The sequence below is a fragment of the Vombatus ursinus genome, unplaced genomic scaffold (assembly GCF_900497805.2).
Source record: "Vombatus ursinus unplaced genomic scaffold, bare-nosed wombat genome assembly UNPS02007408.1, whole genome shotgun sequence".
NCBI classification, from domain to species: domain Eukaryota; kingdom Metazoa; phylum Chordata; class Mammalia; order Diprotodontia; family Vombatidae; genus Vombatus; species Vombatus ursinus.
Window position 1 is genome coordinate 912,627 of NW_020947186.1, and position 9,007 is coordinate 921,633.

A 9,007-nucleotide genomic window follows, 5' to 3' on the forward strand; every position below is an offset into this window, starting at 1 on the left:
TTATTGTTAACTTTCAACTCTTTGGATCATTGGTGGTAACAGAAAGTTGAATATGTAGGTATTTCTAGATAGTAGTTACAAATAAATTGTAATAGAGTATCTATTAAAATCAGCTAAAAATACTTCGTACAGTAATATTCATATAGTACTTGTCTTATAATTATTTGTTTCTTTGCTGAAGTGAATCGAATAATTATCACATCCAAATCTGCTCAATGACATTGAATTCAGGGATCCATGACGGTAATCTATCCTTACACTAGTGCTGATCAAAATCTACCCATACTCTAGTGTGGTTTGATAAGTTTGGGTGTGGTTAGGGGAAAAAATATCAAAATTTGCCTGGTGGCCTACCCCTGTGATCGTAATCCTCAGTTTCACTGGACTGCTACTCAACAAAAGACAAGCCTATTTGTTATAAGGGAGGGCTACCATGGGAGGGAGATCATGATTAGATTGGTGTGTAGTAATAGACATAAAAATTAATAAATAAACATAAATGAATAAAAGAAAACAAAATGAAGTACAGAAGAGGTCACAGCACAATTTATTTTTTTACTACTGAAAAGTTGTCTCATGCATACATATATATCTTTTTTTAAAGTACATGTAACTATAATTTAGTTTCTTATGAAGTTGTCTTGTTCTTTGTTTATTGAAATATTTGTTGATGCTTGTTGAGTTTACAATTAAAAAAAAAGAAAGAAAAGAAAACAACAACAACAATAGACATGCAGTTCATCAGCAGCCCTGTTCTAAAGCCTTTTACAGCTTGTGGAAGCCTTCCACAACTAGTGCTCCACTGGAATAGCCATTGACAACTCAACATTGATAACTCTCCCCAATATTCTGAAGTAACAACGATGGATTTCAGTGGAGGCTGTGAAGCAAAATGAAAATGGAATGCTTTTGATGATGTACCATCCATAATTTTGGATTTTCCCCACTTTTTAAAAGATTTTGAAAACAGTATGATTACACAGTCAGTGGGAAGAGTACTGGATTTGGAAAGAAAGGATCTCAGTGTAAATTTTGTTTGTGACACTTGCTACCTGGGTAACCTTGGGAAAATGACTTACCATCTCTTGTCTTAGCTTGTTACCCTATAAATCTGTTATTCTGTGATATTCATACCAATTAGCTTTCATAACCACTGGATAAATGATCACATCTCTAGTTAAAAGTGAATGTCTTAAATTGTACTGTGTCTATCATTGCTTTTCTGTTTCTATCTATACCATTACTCTTTCATATATATATATATATATGTATATGTATATATATATATATAAATTACACACACATACACACATATAATATTGTTATTTGATATACCGATATATATATATGTATATGTATATATACCTACATGTGTATGTAATACCCAAAATTAGCTATAGGATTTAAGAAAAACTTCAGTTTTAAAAATAAAATCAAGGTTGAAATCCATAAATGTTTGTGCTCTTAATCAATAAAAACTGATCAGTTAATGCTGGTTACAAGACAGACATTCCCAACAGTGTCCAAAACAAATCCTTCTAGTACAAGGTGGGGCGGAATAGGGGATCAGTTTCTACATTGTTTCTATTTTTAATTCTCAGTAGAGATTATTAGCAAGGCAGCCAAGTAGTGTTGATTGTGGGAGTATTTCTGTAATATGGGAACATCTGTCCACTAGGAATTGAACAGCAGCCTCTAAGTCCTAATAAATCACTCCTTAGGCCAAGGAGAAAAGCATGAGGACTGCATGTATCGAATTGAGGAAGCATCAGGCACTGAGACATTCTTAAAATTTTGCTCATTAGAGTCTGGGTGGAAGGTTGGCTTGGAGGTAAATTGTAAATCATTCATCTCACTAGAACCTGATGAAACAACTATTTTTCTCTTGATCTAGTAAGTGAAAAAAAACCCTTTTTTCCCCCAAGTGTTTGCAAATTAGATGTAGAGTGAAATTAAAGTGTCCATGAAAATGAAATTTTATGATTGAAATTATTTCCCTAATTTTCTTCAGGCTAAAATTCTTATATTTTTCTGTCAAAAATCGATGGGATTTTTGTTAATGAATTCTAAAAGTAGGTGAATTTTATTTCATTTGTCTTGCAGATGAGAGTTTTTTTCTTGACATATTGCAGGAAATGATCTACTGCCCTTACCAAGTACCTACTTCTCCCATTTCCTTGAGAATTTTTGAAATGCATCCATAGCATTGAATAGGTAACACTGGAAGCATCATTACAGTAAAACAGTAGAGATAATGCTTCCAACCTGATTTCAAATTGGATGTTCCACCCAAAACAATTGTCAAATGGGCTTAAAGAAGCTTCCTGGATATCATTAATCTGGGGACCTTTTGTATTCTTTGAATTTTTTCAGTCTTCCTCTCTAACAGGCTGAAATTTTATTGCATGCCATATCCCTAGGGAAATATCCCATTCTCTTCTTTCTTTTCTTTTTTTTTTTGGAAAGATATTTTTAAATCCAAAATATTTTTAGATTCTTTCTCCCTCAATTCCACACCAAGTAGCTGTGGGGCACAGCTTGCCAAATTACAAATATTTTCCTCTATGGGAATATATTTTACTTTCAAAAGTACAACATTTCTTACCTAAGGTAATGATTCATCTGAGCAAGGTCATTTTGCTGTGAATGCTACTTAGTAATGTGAAATTATTGAGTGAAAGCTATTGAGGGAGCATGGTTGAACTATAACTATAAGGACATTTGCTTCCCCTAAGGTTCCCAATTTGTCAAACTTCATTGCTTTGATTTTAGTACAATAATTTGTTTCCATGTTTCATAGAGCACACAAAATCCTTGGGGGAAGCAGAAGGGAGAAACTGAAAAGTGGCACAGTGTAATGGAAAGAACATTTTATTTGGCGTGAGGGGATGTAGGTTCAAAACCTTACTATGCTATTTGGAACATGTTTTACCAAGCTTTTTGAAAGGGAATATTCATACTTCTTAAAAGGCTAACAATGTACAGTAATTTCTTTTCACTTTGTTTAGAACCTTAACTCATTGTATCTTTTATCTGCTCTTTACCTTCTCTAATTTTACCAATTGAACTGGAGAGAAATCAACTGATTAGAGTATCCTGAATGATTACCCTCCATTACATTAAAAAAAAATCCTAATATTTGCAGCTTTAGTCTCCCCTGGAAAATCAGCTGTATTGTAGTGTAACTCAGTTTGGTGCAAGAGAATATAAGGGAAGAGACAGCTGTGATTTCTATCTTTCTATAGCTAGTGTCTAGCATAATGCTTTGCTCCTAGAAGGCATTTTATACATATTTGCTGAGTGAGCAAATGCTTCTGTGAAATGTTTTTCTGCATGTGTGTTACTTTGACAGTGCTCTGACAATACGGTTCTCAGGGGAAAAAAAAACAATAACAGTTCTGATGCTGAGTATCTTAGAACATTGTGAAGTGAGTAATAATTTTAAAAAGATCAATTTAATTAGTTATAAAATGATCTGGTCTAATTAAAAAAACTGATTTGCTTATCCTATTAAAATAAGTGAAATTGGCAGTTTTATGGGTGTTCTGAAAGTCTCTATGTTGATGTCTACACTGATATTTTAATATACTAGTTGGGGTAGCTTGTTAAATAATGTCTCTCCATTCTCTTCTCCTTCACCCCAAGATGTGACTGCTGCTTTTCACTGATTTAATAAAAGACTTTTCATTGAGGGAGGAGGATGATTTTCAAATCACTGTCCGTACTGGAGTTAAACCTGAGTCTTGGTCATTTTTTCTTATTAATCTCTCTAGCATTCAACTTATCTGTAAAGAAAGGCACATACCAATTAGGATAGAGTAATAACAAGCATGCATCTTACACCTACCATTTTGTAAACCTTTCGGACCAACAGGATATTTCTGCCTTGCAATGCTCTTGCTCCATCACTAACCCCCAGCCCCATAGAATATACAAGGCATCATGACTTTTAATGGATTCATGTTAAGGCACACACATTTAATCTTTAATAACTGTATAGTTAGAAGAATTCCCATGTTTATAGAAATAAATACAACCCCCAATTCAACAAATACTTGTCAAGTGTCCATTTTGTGCAAGAGAATTTCTTAACTGGAGGAACTTGTAGGTAAGGTCAGGAAAATTAGAAAAGAATACATGAATAAGAGAGGTACAACATTCTGTATACCACCTCTGGTGTTAATGGTAAATTGGGGAGATTTTTTATTGGTACTAACTTGATTAAAGATAGGATGAAGAGGTAAGTCCAGGCATAAGGCATTACACCTTTGTGTGATGGTGGAAAATGGCTTAAAAGGATAATTTGAGGAATGCTGAGTAGTCTAATTGACTGGAGCATAGCATACATGAAGTGGAATAGCTTGAAATGAGATAATGGAAATAAGAAAGTCAGTCAGTCAGTCAACAAGAATTTATTAAGCACCTTTTATATGCCAGCTCTGTGCTAAATGCTGGGGATAAAAAGAAAGGCTAAACTCACACTTTAAGACGTGCTGAAGAGGTCGAGAGTGGAAACAAGTTAAAGAAGCACTGGTTTAGAAAAGGCTGTATCAGTGTCAGGAGTGCTAAAGCTCAAAAGGTGGTGGGTTTATCATAGAAGGTTAAAGACAACAAAAACACTTTCATTAAAAAACTCTATTCAGTCAGGGTCACCAGACCTTTTTCAGAACTGGCTCCTTGTCATGACTCAGGAGAATCAGCTAAGTGGAAGAGGAGAAAGGATTCCAATGCCCCTTTATTGAATACATTCTATCCATAAGCTCACTCAGCCTTGGGAGGTAAGACTGTTTGCCTCCTCCAGAGGGATAGCCAAAAGACAGTTAACGCATGCACGTCCTTTTCTGCTCTCCCTGATACTGTAAGTATAGGAAGGTCAGTGCTGGAGTTGACCTTGAGGGGTGCAGGCTATCCTGGGCTCTTCTCACATCTAGGCTAGGTCTTAACTCCACCCAGTTATATATATATATATAAAACCAAAATTATCTGTATTACCCTCTGCCTTCCTCTTTTCCTTTTTATCGCTTGTCTATTCATGAACTTTAACCCTAGCCATAGAGCTGAATGAGAATTTCTTCTTTCCTTTACTGATTTTCTTATTTTGTCACCTTTATATCCTAATTTCTGACAGATTGATTTCAGTTTTGTCCAGTAGTTTTTACCCTAGTAACAGAAATCTTTGGGTTTATTGAAAATTATGCTAGTTTGCATTGCCAAGATTTCAAATGCCTTTAAATGAACACTTTCTAGAGCTTGTCCATGGCTATGTATACCCATAATTTTGATGGGCAATGAGCTAGGCCTAGAATGCAAAAGGAGTAAGAGAGTGAGCTGGATTGGAAAAGCACATGTTGGATGTGAGCAGGCTACAATAAAAACAAACAAACAAAAAACAGTGAGGAACACTGAAGAAAACAGGAGTGAAAGAATCATATAACATTAAAGAATTGCATAACAGAAAGAGAAGGTTGGCTGGTCATATGACAAAAATGAGGGTGGACAGACCAAGTGCTCCATTAGTACTCGAAAGACGCTGAAAGAAAGTGAAAAAAAACTCCTTCAACATGACTTCAGCATGTTTTATGGAGCCCTTGGGGTGAGCTTTAGGAAAGATATGGGTGAGAGTCTTACAGGATTCACAGACATGGATGCTTTGAGATCTGTATGGTACTTGCTCTCAATTCCAAAGTTCATCTGATCTGTTTTTATATCTCTCATGTATTTGGTTTCACCTGTGCTGTGTATAAGATTGAGCCTGGATCTTTACTTTCAGTGTGTGAGAGGTCCCGTGCATAGGTCTAGCATTTCTAAACAGAGAGATTTGGAGATTATGATGAATGAAATCTTTTTACTACTCTTTAGACTAAATGAAAAATATTCAGGGAAACTGCAGCGGTAAATAGAACTCATTCGTTGATTGCTTGAACAAGAAAATACTCTGTAGCCCTCTCAACTAATTTCAAAATATTATTCTGTCTGATTTTTTTGATATAACTTTAAAATACATGTGGAATTAGATCTACAGTGTCATATTGTCCATTATTTCCTATCTCCATTTATTTACAAAAATTAAGATGTCTTGTGTTTTTAGGTAACAAATAGATGAAGTTATGTGGTTATATTACAAGTTTTATTATTTTGCTCTTTTAGTATATGTATACAAAAATACAAATATAATTGAAAACTCTCAGAATAAGTAGGCGTGAGCGAGTATTAATTTTTAGCATACTGCATCTGTTAACCCAATATTCTCAATATGTAACTAGAATTGGAAGGTGCCAACCCCACTCCCTGACTTCACCCTCTCAGTTGAGTAGGTATTATGGCATACTTTGATGAAAAATATACAGGGCATTCATATAGGGCTTCCTCTTCTTCCCAGTTCCATAATGGAAACCCCTTCACCATGGTACAGTGAAAAGAGCACTGAAATGAGAGTTGGACACTTCATTTCAAATCTTAATGTTGACTTGTGTGACCTTAAGCAAGTCACTTAATTTGAGGCCTCAGTTTCCTCATCTATGAAATGAAAGGGTTGAACTAGAAGGTCTCTTATGTCTTTTCCAGATCTAACTCTATGATTCATGATCCTTAACACCAGTGCTTTTCTGTTGCTTCAGTGCCAGAGGAGAAGGTCCTTCTCTTTACCAGTGTCAACCCCTTTAGTTTCACTCTTGATCCTCACCTCTTGTTTTCAAGGGCTTGTCCTTTTTAATTATTCCACCTCTCTCTCCTTCTTTCTCTCTCAATATCTGGATACAGATAGTGTCTTCCTCCATATCTTTCTTTTTTTTGTAATTAATTTGGGTATTTATATTAGACAAAATAACTTAATTACTCAAAGTTGTTCCTTTTTGCAATTATTATTATTATTTCAATTTATTTATTTTTAGTTTTCAACATTCACTTCCATAAACTTTTGAGTTTTACATTTTCCCCCTTCTGTTTCTTCCTCCCTCCCCAAGATGGTGTGCAATCTGAATTAGACTCTAAATATACATTCCCATTACATATATTTTCACATTAGTCATGTTGCAAAGAAGAATTAGAACCAATAGGAGGAACCACAAGGAAGAAAATAAAAGCAAAACAAAAGAAAAAAAAGCAAATTGTATGCTTCAATCTGCGTTCAGACTTGATAGCTCTTTCTCTGGATGTGGATAGCATTTTCCATCATGAGTCTTTTGGAGATATCACAGATCCTTAAATTACTGAGAAGAGCTAAGTCTGTCAAAGTTAATTATTGCACAATGTGGCTGTTACTGTGTACAACATTCTTCTGGTTCTGCTCACTTCACTCAGCATCAGTCACTACAAGTGTTTCCAGGTTTTTCTGAAGTCTGCCTGCTTATCATTTCTTATAGCACAATAGTAATCCATTACATTCATATACCATATATTGTTCAGCCACTCCCCAATTGATGGGGATCTCCTCAATTTCCAATTCTTTGCCACCACAGGAAGAGCTGCTATGAATATTTTTGTACATGTGGGTCATTTTTCCATTTTTATGATGTATTTGGGATATAGCCCTAGGAGTGCTACTGCTGGCTTAAAGGGTATGCACATTTTTATAGCTCTTTGGGCATAGTTCCAAATTGCTCTCCAGAATGGTTGGATCAGTTCACAACTCCACCAACAATGCATCAGTGTTCCAATTTTCCCACATCTCCAACATTTATCATTTTCCAGTTTTGTTATGTTAGCCAATCTGATAGTTATGGCATGGTACCTCAGAGTTGTTTTGATTTCCATTTCTCTAATCAATAGTGCTTTAGAGAATTTTTTTCATATGAGTATAGATAGCTTTAATTTCTTCATCTGAAAACTGCCTATTCATATCCTTTGACCATTTATCAATTGGGGAATGACTTGGATTCTTAGAAATTTGACTTAGTTCTCTATATGTTTTAGAAATGAGGCCTTTATCAGAGATACTGGTTGTAAAAATTCATTACCAGTTTTCTGCTTCTCTCCTAATCTTGGTTGCCTTAACTTTGTTTGTGCAAAAACTTTTCAATTTAATCAACATTATTCATTTTGAATTTCATGATGTTCTCTATCTCCTTTTTGGTCATAAATTCTTCCATTCTCCATACATCTGACAGGTATACTATTCCTTGCTCTTCCAGTTTGCTTATAGTATCAGCCTTCATATCTAAATTGTATACCCATTTTGGCTTTATTTTGGTATATAGTATAAGATTTTGGTCTATGCCTAGCTATTGCCATACTGTTTTCCAGTTTCCCCAGCAGTTTTTGTGAAATAGTGATTTCTTCTCCCAGAAGCTAGGGTCTTTGGATTTATCAAACAGTAGATTACTATAGTCATTGACTACTGTGTCTTGCATGCCTAACTTATTCTACTGATTCACCACTATTTCTTAACCAATACCATGTAGTTTTGATTATTACTGCTTTTAAGATTGGGATGGTTAGGCCACCTTCCCTTGCATTTGTTTTCATTAGTTCCCTTGATATTATGGACCTTTTGTTCATCCAGATCAATTTTGTTATTTTTTTTTCTAGATCTATGAAATAATTTTTGATAGTTTGGTATGGCACTGAATAAGTGAATGAATTTAGGTAGAACTATCATTTTTATTATATTAGCTCAGCCTACCCATGAGCAACTGATGTTTTTTTCTCCCCAATTATTTAGATCTGACTATTTGTGTAAAAAGTGTTTTGTAATTGTGTTCATATAGTTCCTGGCTTTGTTTCAGCAGGTAGACTCCTAAATATTTTATAATGTCTACAGTAACTTAAAATGGAATTTCTCTCAAAGTTATTCTTAAAACAATATTACTTTTATATAAAATGTTGTCTTTGTTCTGCTCATTTGACTCTTATTTCATGCAAGTCTATCCATTTTTCTAAAATCAACAAGCTTATCATTTCTTAATATTCCATCATAATCACGTACAACAACATGTTCAACTATTACCAGATTGATAGGCATATCTGTAATTTCCAGTTCTTTGACACCACAAAAGAGCCATTATAAATA